Source organism: Diabrotica virgifera, chromosome 5 (assembly GCF_917563875.1).
Source record: "Diabrotica virgifera virgifera chromosome 5, PGI_DIABVI_V3a".
NCBI classification, from domain to species: domain Eukaryota; kingdom Metazoa; phylum Arthropoda; class Insecta; order Coleoptera; family Chrysomelidae; genus Diabrotica; species Diabrotica virgifera.
In genome coordinates, this window is record NC_065447.1 from 257,066,344 (window position 1) to 257,086,138 (window position 19,795).

Sequence of the window (19,795 nt, forward strand, 5' to 3'; positions counted from 1 at the left end):
AGATCATAAATTAAAGAAAATTATAAATGTGTAAAAAACGTTTTTTATTTATAAATAAACTTGTAACTTTATGATTTATTTTAATTCTAAAAGCTATTAATAATAAGTACATAGATAATAATATATTAGTAACAGGAATTTACACTTGTCTGCATCGTTTAGTTTCATGCAAAATTTATTATTTATTATTCATTATTACCCAACACAAAAAGTTTGAGAATTAAATAAGGATATAAAGTCAATCAAGTTCATTAGATCTACACCGAGTGGCGGATCTACGAAGGGGATAAGGGGAAATCCCCCCAACATGGTCCAAAATTCGTGAAACGTTAAATCATATTTTTATCAATCAATGCTTAATAGTCCTGTTGCCAGGGGGGTACAACGGCCTCCTTTATTCAGATGGACTTACCTAAGTTTTTTTTATGTATTTTGACCCGTAGAACACGAATTTTTTGGGTAACAGTTGATCCGGATATCGATTAGATTGTTACAAACAAAGAACTTGAGGAGTTACATAACAGCGATTTTTCGCAAATCAAAACATTTTTTTGTATTTTTTGGATCATTCTAAGCAAAAAATGTTCTTATAAGTTTTTTAGTAGGATGCATAGTTTTCGAAACTAACGCGGTTGAACTTTCAAATAATCGAAAAATTGCAATTTTTGAACCCGCATAACTTTTGATTAAAAAATAAAATAGCAATTCTGCTTACCGCATTTGAAAGTTCAAGTCAAATTTTATCGGTTTTGATTATTTGCATTGCTAAAAATTGATTTTTTTATTGTTAAACAAAGCTATAAACACATAGTGTTTCCCGTGCCCGCGCCCGTGTTTTAATGCATTGTACGTAGAAATAGCCTCGCTTGCACTTGTACCTACTCTACATACTCGTACGATTTTAAATGGGATATCATTGATTATTTCATTCATAGGAGATTCAGTGACATGTTCATGAAAAAATACATTCAGTGACATTAATGACAATTAATGTTTTAAAAATTATAAAAGTGATGACTTTCAATCGTCAAATATTTATAAAAACTGTGTGTTTAATGGTACTTACATAAATAAATTACAATAAAATTTTGGTTTTGAACAGTTTTATTCATGAAATAATCGCAACAAATTGCACTCGACCTCTGAAATTAATACAGAATTTTTGCTCGGGAAAAATTCAATAATTTCAGAGCTCTTGTGCAATTACTATTGATTATTTCATTCATAGGAGATTCTGACCAATAGAAAGCTACAGAAATCTGAAATAAATCGATAATTTTTGATAATCTCCCGTCGTTAAGTATATTACGTCAGATGCCCTTCGTTACTACGAAAAAATACATTCAGTGACATTAATGACAATTAATGTTTTAAAAATTATAAAAGTGATGACTTTCAATCGTCAAATATTTATAAAAACTGTGTGTTTAATGGTACTTACATAAATAAATTACAATAAAATTTTGGTTTTGAACAGTTTTATTCATGAAATAATCGCAACAAATTGCATTCGACCTCTGAAATTAATATAGAATTTTTGCTCTCGTGACACTTTGACATAATTTCACTCGCCTTCGGCTCGTGAAATTAAAACTGTTAAAGTGTCACTCTGGAAAAATTCAATAATTTCAGAGCTCTTGTGCAATTACTACTGATTATTTCATTCATAGGAGATTCTGACCAATAGAAAGCTACAGAAATGCAAATTAAGGTGATAATTTTTGATAATATCCCGTCGTTAATTATATTACGTCAGATGCCCTTCGTTGCTACGAAAAAATACATTCAGTGACATTAATGACAATTAATGTTTTAAAAAGTATAAAAGTGATGACTTTTTCAATCGTCAAATATTTATAAAAACTGTGTGTTTAATGGTACTAATTTGTACTTACATAAATAAATTACAATAAAATTTTGGTTTTGAACAGTTTTATTCATGAAATAATCGCAACAAATTGCACTCGATCTCTGAAATTAATATAGAATTTTTGCTCTCGTGACACTTTGACATAATTTCACTCGCCTTCGGCTCGCGAAATTAAAACTGTCAAAGTGTCACTCGGGAAAAATTCAATAATTTCAGAGCTCTTGTGCAATTACTACTGAAAATATCACTCGAGCACTATGTGTTTATAGCTTTGTTTAAGAATAACAAAATAAATTTTTAGCAATGCAAATAATCAAAACCGATATAATTTGACTTGAACTTTCAAATGCGGTAAGCAAAATTGCTATTTTATTTTTTAATCAAAAGTTATTCGGGTTCAAAAATTGCAATTTTTCGATTTTTTGAAAGTTCAACCGCGTTTATCTCGAAAAATCCTACGAAAAAACTTGTAAGAACATTTTTTTGCTTATAATGACCCAGAAAATACAAAAAAATGTTTTGTTTTGCGAGAAATCGCTGTTATGTAATTCCTCAAGTTCTTTGTTTATAACAATTTTATCGACATCCGGATCAACTGTTACCCAAAAAATTCGTGTTCTACGGGTCGAAATACATAAAAAAAAACTTGGGTAAGTCTATCTGAATAAAGGAGGCCGTTGTACCCCCTGGCGACAGGACTATAAACCTTGGACAGATAAATTCAATCCGATAAAGCCTAGTTACGAAAATTAAGGGAATTCAATGCATATCAGTTATTATTTATGTCTGTTATGTAGTTTGGGTTTACACTTTTTATGTTTTTTGATTGGTGTCTTATTAGAAGTTCCCTCCCAAGTCAAATATCTAGATCCGCCACTGGATACCCTAGTAAGGATATACGTGAGTTGGAAAACCCCGGCAATAAACCTTTATTGCATGTTTGTGCGTTTTTTAACATTCTGCTACAAAATTCTACAAAATGCTGTCATTAAGATTAAAGAATAAATTACGCAGGCATTTATCTTCACAGTACTAAAATAAAATAAAACCGGCTAGGTGTAACAATATTAATGATCGCATCTTGGATTTTACCGCATTTCAATTCTCTCTTCTTACTGAACAGGTACTTGTGTTTAGCTAATTTTCGCAAGTTATGGTGTAGTGTAGACTGTGATTCTTAAATACAGGTGTAGTCAAAGTAAGTTATTACTGGATTCTTTTTCTTCGTGATTAAGTATGACTGTTTGTTCTCCCACATTTTCTTAGCCTTCTTTGGTCGATTTTTGGACGCTTTGAATTTGATCCGACAATTTTTTTTCTTCCTCTTGGTTGTATATTTTTGTAAGGTCTTCAATACTGTGTTGTGGGGTTCCAACGTTTGTCTTTTTATCTAGCATTGTGGCCTGCGAAGCTCCATTTGAATTTGGTATTTTTTGAAGTTATACTTCTTTAGGCACGAGGGTGAATTTTTACATTCCCTGGCGCATGCGCACACCGACAGTATATTAGTCAATTATCGTTATATATGACAGTATATTTAGTCGCTCAAACGTTATACGGGATCGTATTGGGTGTTAAAATCATCTGTCAATTGTTGATGGATCAACAAATGTTGTGTATATTAGTTTTTGTTGTTGTGATGGCAGAGAAAAAAGCAAGTTTATAATTGTAGTGACTTGTTATTTAAATAGTTTTTAAAAGAGACAGGTACGTAATAATTGTAAATGTTTCAGTATCCTAATAAAAAAAATTACATAGGAACTTACATATTTGAAAATTTAAAATGAACCTATCAAAATAGCATGTACATAATTTGATTAAAATCAAAATTTCTGTCAATATTCACCTAATATATTGCTTTCTTGCTCTATGTTCTGTTGTATTTTAATATTTCAGTATTTCAATATTCTACAAAAATCAAAATATTGTAATTTGGTTAAATTCAGAACTGTCAAAAGTTTAAACCGTTTAGTTCGTCGATATTCCCACATGATGCAGGTGTCTCCGTGGGTAGAAGTGTAAGGGTCATTTCATTTCAAATCACTCAATTTTGGAACAAAAAAAATTTTGGACCTCCGATTTGTCTGAAAATTGGTATATAGTATATAGCTTCTGCGGGACGTAAAAATAAGATATTTAAGGTCAAAAAATCTTCTTCTTCTTTTTTTCTCAAAATGTTATTTTATGCGATTTTACAGTGATTTGGTGTTTATTTATACAAATTTGCATTTTCTATCGTAAAGTATCAATGGAAAACATAGTATTTTAATAGAAGGGACTTAAAAATGTCATTATATGGCATTATAACAAGTTACTTTGATTCAAAACAAGCTTTTGATCGAATTTTATAGTGTAGAAAACGGTAAAATACCGTTTTTTTACATTTCTCTCCATTCCCAAAATACATTATAAGCGATTTGGCTGAAAATTTGCCCACAAATAGACAAAACATAGGACTTTAAGTGGTGAGAAGGATTTGAATTATATTACAATACAAAAAAAAGTTACATGCAATATTATAGTAAAAAATATAGGCATCTACTGTAAGTACAATTAACTCGAAAATATCGACCTCACGACAAAAATTGTTAAAAAGAAATTGTAATAATTGTAAATACGATTTATTTGGAACAATTTCAGTTCCTACCATTTTTGTCGAAAAGTTAAAAATGGCGGAGATATTGAGCAAAACAGGTTCTCCTTTAAAATCAAGATGGCGGCTAACGTAACGGAGGAATTTATTCGTGATTTTAAATTTAGGCTACTATTGACTCCCCTAAAGATCAGAAAAATAAAATTTTGGGCAGCTCGGCATTCAAGGTCAAATGCTATCCCGACTGGACTAATATATACTTTTGAGTCTGATATTACTGCATGTAACTTTTTTGGTATTGTAATATAATTCAAATCCTTCTAACCACTTAAAGTCCTATCTTTTGGCTATCTGTGGGCAAATTTTCAGCCAAATCGATGATGATCTATTTTGGGAATGGAGGAAAACGTAAAAACGGTATTTTAACGTTTTTTACACTATAAAATTTGATCAAAAACTTGTTTTGATCCAAAATAACTTGTTATAATGCCATATAATGACATTTTTGAGTCCTTTGTATTAAAATATTATGTTTTTCATTGATACTTTACGACAGAAAATGCAAATTTGTTTAAATAAACACCAAATCACTGTAAAATCGCATAAAATAACATTTTGAGAAAAAAAGAAGAAGAAGATTTTTTGACCTTAAATATCTTATTTTTACGTCCCGCAGAAGCTATATACCAATTTTCAGACAAATCGGAGATCCAAAATTTTTTGCCTGAGTGATTTGACATGGAATGTACCGTAAGATGAATGAATTCCAATACTAACTTCGCAAACATAAGCGGGTTCGAACCCCAATAGAAGCTTTTATTTTTTTGTTTTTTTATACATTTTATGATTGTAAGTATATATATTATATAATTTTTTCTTCACAGAATACGTATATAGTTAAAAAAATTTCCAACAATTATTGTTCAGAAATCATTTGTGGAATTTTTCAATATGTTTATGTGTGATTGATTCTTTTATTTTTTTAATTTTTGGTACTGTTTTAATAAAAAATTTTGAAAAGTAGTAAGTATTAAAATTAGTTTAATATTTAAATAAAATATAAATAAACTGTTTAAAGTATATTAATTTCGTTGAAATCATATAATAGAAGTATAACTTCTTACGTGCGTACAAAGTACATACACATTCTTTTTTTGTGATATCCTCGAAATTTGATTTTTTCTTACCCAGTCGTTCCTCATTCTATCTGACAGTCGTATATCTAACATTGTCCTTTCCAGTGCCCTTTTTGTTGTGGCTCGTTTGTTTATATTTGCCTTGATTAGGATCCAGGTTTGACATCCATATATATATATAGGAAAGTTTTCTTTGTCAAGTTTCAGAATTCGTTGTACTCGTAAGTTGTAGATATATTCTTGAACTTGTTTTATTTCATTGCCGTTTATGATTATACGTTTGGAATCGTCTGTGTTTATCATTGTTTCTGTTTCTGTTATATTCTTACAAACTTCCCTGATCTATAAAAATAATTTTAAAACATTTTTTTAAATCTAAGTATAGCATGTTTACCGCACACTAAAGGTAGAATTCCGCACCAAGCGACCGAGACAGGAGACCGCGACAGGCGACAGATAGGCGAGGTCTCCCCACCACTGCTCTCAATGCAATTATATCAGGGTAGTTCTGCAGCCCGCGACCGAGACCAGCGACCAACTATCGTCTATCGCGACCTATCTGTCGCCTGTCGCGGTCTCCTGTCTCGGTCGCTTGGTGCGGAATTCTACCTTAACTAGCTAAGGGACCGTTCAAGTATTACGTAACGCAGGTTAGGGGGGCTCAAAAATTGCGTTACGCAATAGTTAAACGCCCATTAGAGTGCGTTAATAACCTTTATGTTATAAGTCTAACCATTGGGTCGCAAAAATAAACATAAACACACTCCTAATGGATGACTTCAATACAAAGGTGGGATCAGAAATTACTTTTAATGTTATTGGAACGTTCGATTTAGGACATCGAAATAAAAGAGGAGAACGCTAGGTGTAGTTCTGCCGAGAGACAGAGGACTTCATGGTCCTAGCTGTTTCTAAAAAGAGATTAATCCTATGTTAATAGGTAAACTTGGAAACTTTTAGAAGAAAAATTGTCAATTGTTAAGAAAACGTAAAAAGAGCTTGGATTGTAGAAAGCAAAATCCGACTTACAATCTGTTTTATTGAGTCAAAGGACGACTGGGCAGGTTTCGGAGACTACAATTTACTGTTCATCTTCAAGTCTTCGGTAAAAGTCGACTCAAAATGATGCCGTTTCCGGAAGGAAATATAGTAGAATAAACGCGTACTAAACTCTCATTTGAGGCCATGAGAGCCAGAGTGGCCTAACTGATTTTAACATTACTTTACATAATCAATCACAGCCCAACAAAAAAAAAATTGTCTTGCTGCCGAAAAAAAATCAACTGATTTTAGTTAATTCATCTATACTGATTCCAAAAATACAAACCTTTTCTTTGTATCAGCTCTAGTTTTCGAGATATAACATACTTATCAAATACTTAAATATTCTTACATTTCTGTATATTCCACTATAATTGCAATATGTTTATAAACAAAATTAACAAATTCTAAGACAAATGGGCAAATGAACAAAAGGACCTATTTTGGTGTTCATGTAGGAGATCAAGATGAATCCTGAGCTCCACATGTAGTGTGCAAAACTTGTATTGAAAACTTGCGACAGTATGGACGAAATGACAACGAAAATGTTTAAATTTGGTTTTCCAATGGTATGGAGGGAACCAAAAAATCATTTTGACGATTGCTATTTCTGTCCTGTGAATATAAAGGGCATTAATCGTAACAGTCGACATACATGAACATATCCTAACCTGGATTCAGCAATAAGACCAATTCCACATCAGCTTGAGCAGATACCCATTCCAATATTTAGCAGTCTACCTATGTTGCCAGAGGATAATGCCGAAACGTTATTTGACGAACTGCAGACTAATAGATTTGAGGAAGACGACAGTGATCTTGAAGGGGATTCAACACGTCTCGAGTGCTTTACTCAGGAAGAGCTAAGCGATAAATTTGAACCTTCCAAAGGATTCTTCCGAGTTGGTTACCTCCAGACTAAAAGAAAAGAATGTTCTTCACCCAGACACCAAAATTACATGCTACCGTAATAGAGATAAAAGATATTTTGCCTTTTTTTCTCAGCAAGATGATATGGTTTTTTAACGGACTGTTAGAAAAAATGGGTGTATCGGAGTAAACACCAGATCACTGGCGTCTTTTTTCGACAGTTCCAAACGAAGTTTAAGGAATGTCCTTCTACATAATGGCAACAAATATGGAAGTATACGAATTCAGTGGCGGCTCGTGACCTCAGTATGCGGGTAGGCTACACATATACTTCGGGTAGGCGACAAAAAATATCCTACAGTTTGTAATACATTTTGAGCCGTCTTGCAATACTAAATGTAATCTATGAGCGCAACAATGTGTAAAAATTGCTTTTGGAGCATCTACTTGAATTTTTGATTGTAATCCGTTTAAAGAGCCAGCCATTACACTTGCACCATCGTAAAATTGAGCAATTAATTTATTTTTGTAATCATATGGCTCAAGCACGTTTGAAATTAAACTATATAGAGCGTCTGCAGATCTATTATCGCTAACATCAAAAAACCCTAAAAATCTTTCTGTTACCTGACCAACTTTGTTAACAAAACGGATTGTTAAAGTACAATGTGATTTTTCGGTTATATCAGTAGTATCATCAGCTAGTATAGAAAAAAATTGACTTTCATTAATTTCTGTTGAAATTTCATTTTTTACGTAATCGGCAAGACAATCTATAAAATCATTTTGTATTGTTTTTGACAAACCCGTGAACACCCCTTCTATTTTTTAACATGATCCTGGATTTCCTGATCGCGTTTAACTACTAAATTAAAAATTTCTTTAAAATTACCCATGTTTGAAGAATTATGGCTCTCATCACGACCGCGAAATGTAAGTTCTTGTTTTGCTAAAAGAATTGTAACATCAATTTCTTCAACTTCTTCAATCTTTTTCAGCTTCTTCATTATATATTTTATTAGATAGAGAAATATGTCCAGCGAAAGCACTGTCAGTAGTTTGTTTATTTTTTTCTAACCGTTTTAAATCTAAGCAATTGTTTAAATGTTCTTTCGAAGATTCATTTTTTTTACACTAGCTGATAAATTTTTCAAATCTGAATATCCCTGACTCACCCAAACATTTTGCTTCAAATTTGAGAGCAACAGACAAGGCCAACAGAAAAGTGAATTTTTAAAATAACTTCCGCTTAGCCATTTATGATTTTCATACCATATTGTTTTAAACGATCTCGAAAATGGTTGATTGTCTTTTGTCTTATCTGTGGATAAAATTGTTAAATTTTGTAAAGGCCGGCCCATTGAAATAATTACTAATCTTTCTTGATTTTGGCGCCTTGAAAAAGCGTCTCGATCGAACTGCATATTACATCGTTTAAAATATTCATATTCGATGACTAAAGTTTTTCCACCAATAAAACTAACACACCTACGTTTCAGCAACGTCAAATATTACTTATTTCATTTATGTATCAAATAATAATTTACTATTCGAATAAATTGATAAGTTAACAATTAACCTCTCTTTAAATTTTTAATTATCTATATAATCTAATAACACATTATTCAGTTTTCATAAACAAATTTAAATTGTCCTACCTAGTTTTATTCAATACTTAACCTACTAATAGCAGCCAAAATCAAAAAACAATTATTTTAAAACAGTTTCACAGGACACAAGAGAAGCCACTGATAAAATTTTGTAGGTCCGGCTATAAGACTCTGTGCCTATCCGCCCGTTCAAAATCGTAGAATACGGTCGCTAACAGGGTCGCTAACGGTCGTAAACAGAGAGAGATCGCACGTCAATTCGGTGTTGGCGTCGTTATATTTCAGGCTACGTTCCCGAGTGCCTGACCAAGGAGAATATAGAATCTATACAGTACTACTGATACTACAAGGAGCGTACAATAATTATAACTACGGAGAAAATTTTTTGGATATTTTTAAAAATAATTTGGATAATTTTTGCTATTTTATTGTAGATATTGTGTCAAAATTTATAAATTACAATTTTGAAATAAGTAATTTATATTAATAATTTATATTATTGTACTACATTTGAAGAAAGAGGGTAGGCGGCGCCTACCTTGCCTACCCCGACGGGCCGCCCCTGTACCAATTGGGCATTAGAGTGGAATAAAAGCTCAACAATTTTAACAAACACGGTTGTCATAAGAGTATTAAAATTCATTACCTCCACAGCCACTTAGACCGTTTCCCAGAAAATCTTCACCAATACAGTCGAACCCGCTTATTAGAATCCCTGTTATAGGAATATCCCGGTTTATGAAATATAAATTCAAGTTCCCGAAACGTTTCCATTTACTCCTTAATAAATTTATCCTTTTATTGGAATAGGTTCTAATTAGATAATACCGCTTATTAGCATATTTTGCAGGTCAACGACTATTTTTTTTTACAATTTACTAAAAATTTAAATTATGTTTGGTTATTATGGTCATTCGTCAAGGGCCTGTAGTGCTGGATTAGATATTATTAGGGTAATAAATATTTATTACTTTGTTACGAGTACCAATTCGATTTTTAGCCGACAAATGCATGAGTCATAAAGTAATTTTTATTTTTCTACACAAAGGCACTGTTGCCTACTATAAAATTGTATGGAAAGCAGTTATTAAGCAGTTTATTTAGAATTCACCCAGAGAGTATTTACCTACTTGTTTGCAAGATGTCAATTATGGCTTTGTTAAAAGCCAGAATTCATCCATTTCTTGCCGCCAATAAAAGTTCCATTCAACCAATGGATTAAGGATGACCACAGGGATTAACAACAAAAAGCTATAATTACCGATAATTTCTCAAGAAAAAATAAGTAATTTTGTTATATGCATTTTAATAAGAAAATATTTACATCTACATATTGCATACATTTTATATTAATTACCTACTGCTACTGTATTCTTTCACATACATAATATTATAATGTAGTTTGATATTTAACACATACATAGATAGGTAGGTAGTAGTTACACTACTGTATTATTGACGTAAAAAGACCTAAAACCATTTACATATACTGATTATGTAGGTGTACATATATGATACATATATGATACAGGTGTACATATTGGCATATTATGTAAAACTACATATTGGCATAGTATGTAAAACTACACATTGGCATAGTATGTAAATAATATTATTACGTATATTCGGTACACTTATTTCGAATAGCCACCAATGATCGGTTATTAGAATATCCCGGTTATAAGAATATTTTTGCCTGGTACAAAGGCTATTCCAATAAGCGGGTTCGACTGTATATCAAAACGATGGAAGAGGGGTATCAGGGAGATGGGGCTATCACATGATGGCGGATTACTGCTGGAGTCTTCAAAGGGACCGTCCTTTTAAAGCCATTGCAAGAAAATCATATAAAAGGAAGTTTTTAGGTGACACCGAATAACACATTTGTGTTGCGACGCTGTCGGTTAGGTTAGATGAAAAGTGAAGTTTTTTTGGCAGATATGTGTGATGATTTTTGTAAGTACATTATTGTACAATAAATATTTTACTTTTTATTCGTATTTGGTTTATTTCATGGGTAGCAGCACTACATATGTAGGTGGTGCTGCGTTAAATTACCCTATATGTTAGAAATGTGATCTGTTGTCGTATTTTTTGAAAACGATCTGATGGAACAAATCTGGTGGCATTTTTGGATTCAGCAGACCCAAATTACCTAGAAACAGTAAAAAAATTTCCGGCAGCAAACTGTGTGTTTACCAGTCTAATCAAAGAAAATGTTGTTCTGAAGCTGTTTCCTTGTGGCATTATTATAATCAACTATTTATAATGGGAAATAAGCCACAATTTTACCAAAAAAGATTTTATTAACGTTTCGAAGCCCAAATCGGGTTTCGTTGTCAAAATACAAAATACTACTAAAATTAATAAAATTAAAGTTAATAAAATCTTTTTTTGGTAAAATTGTGGCTTATTTCCTTATAAAAGTTGATTATCAAAGAAAATGGTCAGAAGCTATCAATGTCCGATTGTTTTAGTAATTGTATGTTGACAAATAATGATTCTTGGTCAACAAAAACTACTAAAACAATCGGACAACGTTATCTTCTGATCATTTTCTTTGATTATGTAAAGTAATGTTAAAATCAGTTAGGCCACTCTGGCTCTCATGGCCTCATTGATATTATGGTGTTGTCTACTTAGTCTACTATATTCCTCGAACCAGCATCATTTTGAGTGGACCTTTACCGAAAACCTAAAGATGAACAGTAAATTGTAGTGTCTGAAACCGTGCTTTTGACTCAATAAAACAGATTGTGAGTAGGTCTGAATTTTATTTGTACAACCCATTTGAAATGGACTCACATTTGCAACCCATTCATAATTTAAAAATAGTTATTTCTGTACGAATATCGTGATTTTTTGTTGAATAAGAAAGTACAAGACAATTCTCGCAGAATCCATATTTATAAACCACCTGCCTTTATCTCTTGTATAAAATGATTGTGGTTATCTGGAGCTATATAAGAATATGAAGTAGGTACTCATACAATGTAATTGTGGACATTGTTTTTTGTGACAGATATCAACCTATAAGGTTGGTGTGTTCTTTATCGCATGAGAGAAATGCTGTAGACAAGTAAGTTTTTTATAGAAATGCTTATCTTGATAAATTACACTAAAAAATTTTTGGTTGCATTGTATTTTGGACGTTTAAAAGTTGATCAATCAATTTCACGTCTATTTATTTTTATTTATCATTGTTGAGATTTATATTGTATGAAACAACAATTTTTATTAGTAGATATTATTTTACTTTATTGTTATATTTATTAAAAATTAAGACGGAGTTTAAAATTTTTTAATTAGGTACAAACATGTCTAAAGACTGAAATAGTTTTGTACACACTTATGACAACAGGTAAACAGGGAGTAGTGTATTTTTGAAGTGTGTAAAATAAATAATTCCTAGTTGAGCGCTTTCGGCTTACAAAGCCATCTTCAGAGCTATGGTCAAAAGGTTCAAAATACCACTATGAAAAGAGATGGATCCCATGTATGATATAAAATACTTCTAGTTCTTATGCAGTTTTTTATTTGATGGAAAAAACCTTGTCTGACTGTTGAAGAAATGCTCAACTTTGCTGTTGTTTTTATTAGGTCGGAAAAGTTAAAACATCTATTACAAGCACAAAGGACTTAGATTTCTGCATGCTGACACCGTAGACTTCAGATGGTAAGGTTTCTTGACCTTACCATGATCAAATATTCGTTATATGTAATGTAATTTTTCGTGTGAAAGTCCTTTGTGCTTGTAATAGATGTTTTAACTTTTCCGACCTAATAAAAACAACAGCAAAGTTGAGCATTTTTTCAACAGTCAGACAAGATTTTTTTCCATCAAATAAAAAAGTGCATAAGAACTAGAAGTATTTTATATCATACATGGGATCCATCTCTCTTCATAGTGGTATTTTGAACCTTTTGACCATAGCTCTGAAGATGGCTTTGTAAGCCGAAAGCGCTCAGCTAGGAATTATTTATTTTACACACTTCAAAAATACACTTCTCCCTATTTACCTACATACTATTGTGTATCAATTTATCAATCAAAGATAGAATAAAAAACATTATTAATTTTAATAGAACGCGGGCACATAAATTTGATACACCCTATATATTGATTTGTAACCATTTATTATAAGTGGTTTTTAAGAAGTAGGTTATCGTTAATGAGTTTTTCCCTGAAAAATAAGACACATTAGGAAAGAAAGTGATATGAATAGACAATAATTGTTCAGGGTATTTGGAGATTATAACGGTGCTTTGTTATGCACGAGGCAGAAGCCACAGGTAATGTTATCTTAGAAAATAATGTAAAGGAAAGTTTGGAATTTTAATCTCTTTTTGTTTAACCCCGAGTAAATTTTGTATAATTTCCCGAAAGTAATTATTATGATGGTAGGAATATTTTTGAAAGACGGCGTGGGTTTTTCGAATGAAAAAAAGAATGGGGAAGAAGAAATGTCTCTGATTGGTTTGGCAATTTGGAATGGGAAGGAGAGAAGGTTGAATTTTCAGATAGTTTTGGAAAGAGGGATTATTATGTGATTGGCATCGCGGAAGAGCAGTCAATGTTTTCGTGGATAGTTAAAAAGCAAGTATGGTTTGTTCAACAGTAAATGGTTTGAATTCAATTAGTGCGGTCGTAAATATTATTAAATTTATCTGACCTGGCCCATTGTTAAGACCCACCCGGAGCGATAAGCCACCGAGGTAGACAGAGTTGGTCTTTTGCAATTAACACTGACTAGACGGTACTCCCTTAATGAAGCCTAAAATAAATTTTACCTGAAACCGGGCCTTTTATACTATTATCGGTTAATCCGGGCTGTTTATAGTGGTAACTAATTGAACTTAACCATTTACTGTTTAACATACCATACCAGTGGTTGTTTGATAGTGGAGAGTGGAGCTGAAAAGTGGAACGAGAGACAGATCAAATTGAGAAGAAATACCTCTTTGATTCTGTATTATTGTGAGAAGGAGAGGAGAGAATTTTGGAGTTGTTTGAATCGAGTACTGGCTAAAAGAGGCCTGGCTCGTTGTTTTTTGGAGAATTAGTGCTGGTATGCTGCTGGATTGAAGCTTGAGAACGGAGAGGGCTTTGATGGGTAGCCTAACATAGTCAACAAGGGAGAGCTGTTTGGGTCAAGAGGAGACATCATTGTGAGTGAAGCAAAAGGTCAGTCAATTTATGTGAAAGATATTTTTATGTTCGGAAACTAAAATTTTGAGTAAAAGCATATGAATTAAGATTCCAATATTTCAAAAATTAAATAGGAAGTATAAGTAATTTTGCGAATACCTAAATTTGTTTGTTTAGCTTGTTTTATCAAAGTCATCGGGAACAAACCGATAAATTTTTATTTGAACTAGAATAAATTTAAGTGGTAAAAATTTCATTCGGACAGCTATGTCCACAGGTTTTAATTGATCGATTTTTAGAGTATTGATTTTGAAAATAAAATATATTTCTGTATGCTTATTTTATATTTCTATTTATTTCCCTTTCCTATTTTTCTTCCGATAAGAACCAACTAAGAGATACTGAAACCACGAGAGAAGATAAGTATAACATAAGATAATTTAGATATTTTTTTGTATCATAAAAAGGCACCCTGAGATTTTTCTTAATTTTTTTTGTATGATTTGCGACAACTGGATAATTGATTAAATAATTAATTGGAGTAATCAAATAAAGACTAATTGATATAAAAGTAATAAAAGGTAGATCATAACAATACACATCTTCTTCTTTTGGTTTTTGGTGCTGTCTCCTTTAGCGCAGGCTAGTATCTGTCGAATGCGTCTCTAAACAAAGATGTTAAATCAAGGCCGGTCCAGTCTCTGATATTTTTAAGCCATAACGTTTAGCACCTACTGAGACCCTCGTTTTTCCCGATTAGTCCAGTCAACAGCCATTTTCTCGTGGAATTTTTTTTGAACCAAGGTCGATTTCCTTGAAAATTTGGATTTAGGTAGTAATTATAACCTTTGTCAAAATCTACCCTACGCCGAACTGCGCTTTTGCCCTGGAGGGTGAAAACGACCTCATCTAGGGGATGAAAATTTCTTCAATCAAAATAACCATGGAAGGCGATAGGCTGACCAATTCTGAGTAAATTTTATTCTATAATTTTTTTTGCGAAGTTGATACTTTCCAAGTCATTAGCGATTTAAACTATCCATTTTTCATTAAAAAACTCACGTTTTATAACCGTTTTTCATGAATAACTGAAAAAAATTTAATTTTATAAAAAAAAACACTCAAAACAAAATTAAGAGATTCGCGTCTCAAAGACTTACGTAAACTTAATAACGACTGAGTTATTGCTCTTTAAAGTATGGATATTTTCGAAGAACATCGAAATAGAGAACCTACTATAATCTCAAATAACTCGAATGTGGTGCAATTTTTTGGGAAAACTCAAGAGACATATTTTAAAGTCCATTAAAAAGCCTTTTAAACAAACTTCGATAAAAGTTTTTTTACGTAAGAACTGACTGACTTATGACGAAAATAAAGTCGCTCTCTGTTTTTTTTTTCTTTTTGAAGTATAAAAATTAAACCCTCGTCGTTACAATCCTAATAGAAATGAATAGCTTCCCACTTGAAATTAACTTTATTTAGGTATAGTTCATACGATCCATGTGATTTGACCGATTTGGAATGCTTAGTTTAGAAAAAATAGTTGATTAAATCGAAAATGACATTTTTAAAATTAAAAAAAAGTGCATTTTCTTAAATAAATCTAAAAGTATTCATAATATGAAAAAGTGTTTTTATATCATAAATACTTTTAGGTTTATTTAAGAAAAATGTACTTTTTCTTAGAATTAGAATAATGTCATTTTCGATTTAATCAACTATTTTTTCTTAACTAAGCATTCCAAACCGGCCGAATCACATGGATCGTATCAATTATATCTAAATAAAGTTAACTTCAAGTGGCAGGCTATTCATTTCTATTAAGAGTGTATTGAAAAAGAAAAAAGCAGAGAGCGGCTTTATTTTCGTCATAAATCTTATGCAAAAAACTTTTGTCGGAGCTTATATGAAATATTTTTTAATGAACTTTAAAAGACGTCTCTTAAGTTTTCACAAAAAATTGCACAACATTCGATTTATTTGAGATTGAAGGTTCTCCATTAGGTTATTCGAAAATAACCATCCTTTAAAGAGCAATAACTTAGTCGTTATTGGGTTTAAATAGGTCTTTCTGACGCGAATTTCTTTCTTTTTTTACCAGCCACAATTTTGATATTAATGATTTTTCTATAAAATTAAATTTTTTTAAGTTATTCATGAAAACGGTTATAAAACGTAAGTTTTTTCAATGAAAAATGCATAGTTTCAATCGCTATTAACTTGGAAAGTGTCGATTTTCCAAAAAAAAAAGTTATAGAACAAAATTTACTCAGAATTGGTCACTCTATCGATTTCCATAGTTATTTTGATTAAAAAATTTTCATCCCTTAGATGGGGTTGTTTTCACCCCCAGAGCAAAAGCGCAGTTCCGCATAGGGTAGACTTTGAAGAAGACGGTCAACAGAGCTTAAACCCAAAGTTTCATTAAATCACGATATTAAATATTCATCAAATCTTTATAGATATTGCATCACCTAAGTAATGTATATAGTCCATGTGGTGAGACCGCTCCCGTCTGGAAAAATTTCTGATTCGGTTTCTTTGTGGATTCCTATTCAAAAATATTCCCTTTAAACAAATCTGAAGGGTGCCGGGCGGAATTTTTGGGCAGAAATTGTTTAAACAATTTTTTTAAACAAATACAAAAGATCACGCTTTTTTGCTCTGGAACATAGATTTTTAGGTTTTTTGGGTTATTCTAAACAAGAAAGGTATCTTGTATTTTTTCTTAAAAATTGATAGTTTTCGAGTTATAGGCGATTTAAAATCTGAAAAATGCGAAAATACGCATTTTCGAGGCTTAAAAACTCATATTTAAGTTAGTATTTTTGAGGTTGCCAGATACTCAAATTGAAGATTAAACATTCAGCTTCAAGATTCTGAAGAGTGATCGCGTCTAACCTTAATTTATACCGTTGTTTTTTAATTGTTAAATATGCATGTTTATCCGATTTTTTTGCCGGTGCGACGAGCTCTATTTAAAAAATCTCCTTATTTCCTCCGAAAAATATTTTTTCTAGATTCTTTGGGATATTCTAAATAAAATAAGTTTCTTGACATTTTTCTCAGACGTTAATAGTTTTAAAGTTATAAGCGATTTAAAATTCGTAAAATGCGTTTTTTGGCATTTTTCGGATTTTAAATCGCTTATAACTTTAAAACTATTAACTTTTGAGAAAAATGACAAGCAACTTATTTTATTTAGAATATCCCAAACAATCTAAAAAAATATTTTTAAGAGGAAAATAGGAAATTTTTGAAATAGAGCTCGCCGCACCGGCAAAAAAATCGGATAAACACGCATATTTAACAATTAAAAAACAACGGTATAAATTAAGGTTAGACGCGATCACTCTTCAGAATCTTGAAGCTGAATGTTTAATCTTCAATTTGAGTATCTGGCAACCTCAAAAATACTAATTTAAATATGAGTTTTTAAGCCTCGAAAATGCGTATTTTCGCATTTTTCAGAATTTATATCGCCTATAACTCGAAAACTATCAATTTTTACGAAAAAGTGCAAGATACCTTTCTTGTTTAAAATAACCCAAAAAACCTACAAATATATGTTCCAGAGCAAAAAAACGTGATCTTTTGTACTTGTTTAAAAAAATTGTTTAAACAATTTCTGCCCAAAAATTCCGCCCGGCACCCTTCAGATTTGTTTAAAGGGGACATTTTTTAATAGGAATCCACAAAAAAAACGAATCAGAAATTTTTCCAGACGGGAGCGGTCTCACCACATGAACTAATAGGTATCATGCAAATTAAATTTTTGATATCATCATTTACTCGTACGTACAGTTGAGTCCGCGAGTCTTTACCCATGCGTCATTAATACCTGGTGAGATAAAACACATATACTTTTTATTTAGCATCATTCTCTTGCACGCATGAAATTAATGACAAACCAGCTGCCGCCTGTTATTTAAGTAAAAACACATGTTATTTTAGGTACAAAGAAAGACGATTGGGGATATCTTCACATATTTTAAGTACAATTTCTGACGTATTGCTTTGTTTACTTTTGTGGCTGTCAGTTTGTTGAATTTTTTGCTTCTATTTTGTCGAGTTTTTGCATTTTGAAGTTTTTTTATAGTATACAAACAGTTGTTTTCACAACTAATTTTATATTGAAGTTAGAAATTTTGTGATAAGTTTATGTTATTTTAAGATAAATTTTGACGACGTACAAAACTAACCCCATTGTTGACACAGTTGAATGCTTGTGTTTAAGGTTCCGCCAAAGTGAATAAAATAACAAAAAGAAAATATGTTATTGAATTGTTTTATAAATTGTTTATTTATTTATTAATCAATGAGAATAAAATAATTTATTAAGCTACTTCAAATGTAGCTGTAAGGATGCACCAAAATTTTAAAGCAATACTTAAATTTGACATTCTATTTATTTGATAACATCAAATTTTATAATAACCCGTAATCGGAATAATATCCATTTGCCGTTGCGTTCAGTAAATTTCCGACTTATTTCGTATGCTTTAAATGATGACGCACGGGTAAAGACTCGCGGACTCAATTGTATATGATGCAATTATAGTAGATATCTATACATTCATGAAAGTTGTGGCAAATCCTATTCATACAAGATAAAAAGTAAATAATTCGTAGAGGAGGGGAAGCACCTCTAGAACAATAAACGTTCTAATCTTGGAAGTTTTTTTGGATATAATATGTATTTGGATATTAAGTAAATCTAAAAAATCACCTGATATATACTTAGAGATTAACTTTATAAGTGGTATTACGCCTGAAAACAAAAAAATAATAGATGAATAAATTACTTGTTTCCACTTGTATTTTTTTAGAAAATAAACTTGAGAATTTAATAATTGTTAACATACCCAGTGATGATTAGTTACTCATAATATATGTTCTCAGAAATCCAAAGAAATATGTTATTCGGAACATCGAGGTATACTATTCAGTTTTCACTATATTTCTTTACTCAACCGTCCTCTCCAGTTGTTTCTGTTTGCCAGTCCTCTTCCTGTAGATTTCTTCTATCCATTGATTCGTCTACTTCATCTCTGAAAGATCTTCGAGGCCTGTACCACTTCTTTCTTCCTATCGGGCTCTACTCTGTTATTCTGTTTATCCAACGTTTCTAGTTTGTTCTTCTGGCGTGTTGTTTTTCTGAGACCAAACAGATACCTTATGGCTCTTTTTTGTAATTTAAAAATATCATCTGATTGGGCAGCTGTGGCTGTGCAAGAACCTCAATATCGAAAATGAGACTCGAAGAAAGAAAAATATGCTATTTTAGAAGATGCTAAATAGTCCAGAAAGCCATTGCGTATCTGCTAGGAAAAATATTCCGATTCGGATTTTTTGCACAATCTTACTCAAAAAGGACCCCTTTTAACAAATTTGCATGTTGCCAGGACCAAAAGTGGGTCAAACATTTTTTAAACTTTTTTTTTGCTTTTTTTCCTAAAATTATTTTTTTTTGCATGGAACGAAGTTTTTTTAGGTTTTTTGGATCATTCCAAACAGAAAAGG

General features: G+C 31.6%; 1 protein-coding gene across 3 annotated transcripts in view; it reads left to right on the top strand.

Moving 5' to 3' along the window:
- The window catches only part of LOC114324833 (zinc transporter ZIP3), a 31,748-nt gene that overhangs the window by 7,748 nt on the left and 4,205 nt on the right, over window positions 1-19,795 (top strand). The window contains exon 1 of one of the 3 annotated variants that reach the window (XM_028272708.2): window positions 2,908-3,068. The exons of 1 other annotated variant lie outside the window; for it this stretch is intronic. The gene's annotated coding sequence lies outside the window, so the exon portion shown is untranslated. Of the gene's footprint in view, window positions 1-2,907; window positions 3,069-12,070; window positions 12,200-19,795 lie in introns of those variants that run through there. One more of the 3 variants, XM_028272707.2, reaches the window with a different exon arrangement.